An 875-nucleotide genomic window follows, 5' to 3' on the forward strand; every position below is an offset into this window, starting at 1 on the left:
CCAACAGGTCGGGGCCGCCTCCCCGCGCCCCGCCGGCGCCCCGGGGAGGGGGCCGCGGCTCGGGCGCCCCCGCACTCACCTCTCCCGCAGCCGGCTCCGCCGCCACAGGTCCGCTCGGCGCCGCTCCCCCCTCCAGATCGCTCCTGCGCGAGTTATTCAAAGGCGGCGGAAAGCGGGAGGGCGCTGGGGGGGGGGGGATACGGGAGGAGGAGGAAGGTGGGGGGGAAGGCAGAGAGAGGGATCTGAGCGGCGAGGATGGCGGAGATCTCCGAGCGGGGGTGGCGGGGGGAAGAGAGGAAAAATAACAGGAATAGCAGCGCTAATAGCCGCGGCGCTGGGGAGCGGAGCGCGGCGCGCTGCGGTGCGGGCGCCGCTGCCCCATGGCCCCGGCGAGGGCGGCGGCAGCGCCCGCCCGGGAAACACCCTCGGCCGCGGCCCACCTTGCGGCAGGCCCCCGCTAACCCCTTCGGCGCCGGGGCCGCGCGGGGCGCTCCGCGGGCGGCGGGCGCTCGCGCCGGGAGGCGGCCCGGGACGCCGCGGAGCCGCTCGCCGGTGCTCGGCGAGCTGCCGGCAGCCGCGGRCTCCCCTCGCCCCCGGGGCGGCTCCGCTGCCAAGCGATGCCGAAGCCGAATCGGTCTGCGCTGGCCTCGCCGTTGGGGGGACGCAAGGGGATTACGAAGTCGGGGCTGGACCCGCCGGGAAGTTCAGCCCTCGGAAGGTATAAAGTCAGATTGGGGKTAGGAGATCGCGGGAACTGCTCTTTTCTTAAGAAAAAGCAATAGAAAAGAAGACAAAAACKTGACCATCTCCAGTGCACCTACGCACACAGCGGGGAGGGGGGGGTCCATGATCCCCCCCCCGTGCTATTTCAGCAG

This window comes from Nothoprocta perdicaria, unplaced genomic scaffold, assembly GCF_003342845.1.
Source record: "Nothoprocta perdicaria isolate Ctin4 unplaced genomic scaffold, notPer1 scaffold_66, whole genome shotgun sequence".
NCBI lineage: Eukaryota > Metazoa > Chordata > Aves > Tinamiformes > Tinamidae > Nothoprocta > Nothoprocta perdicaria.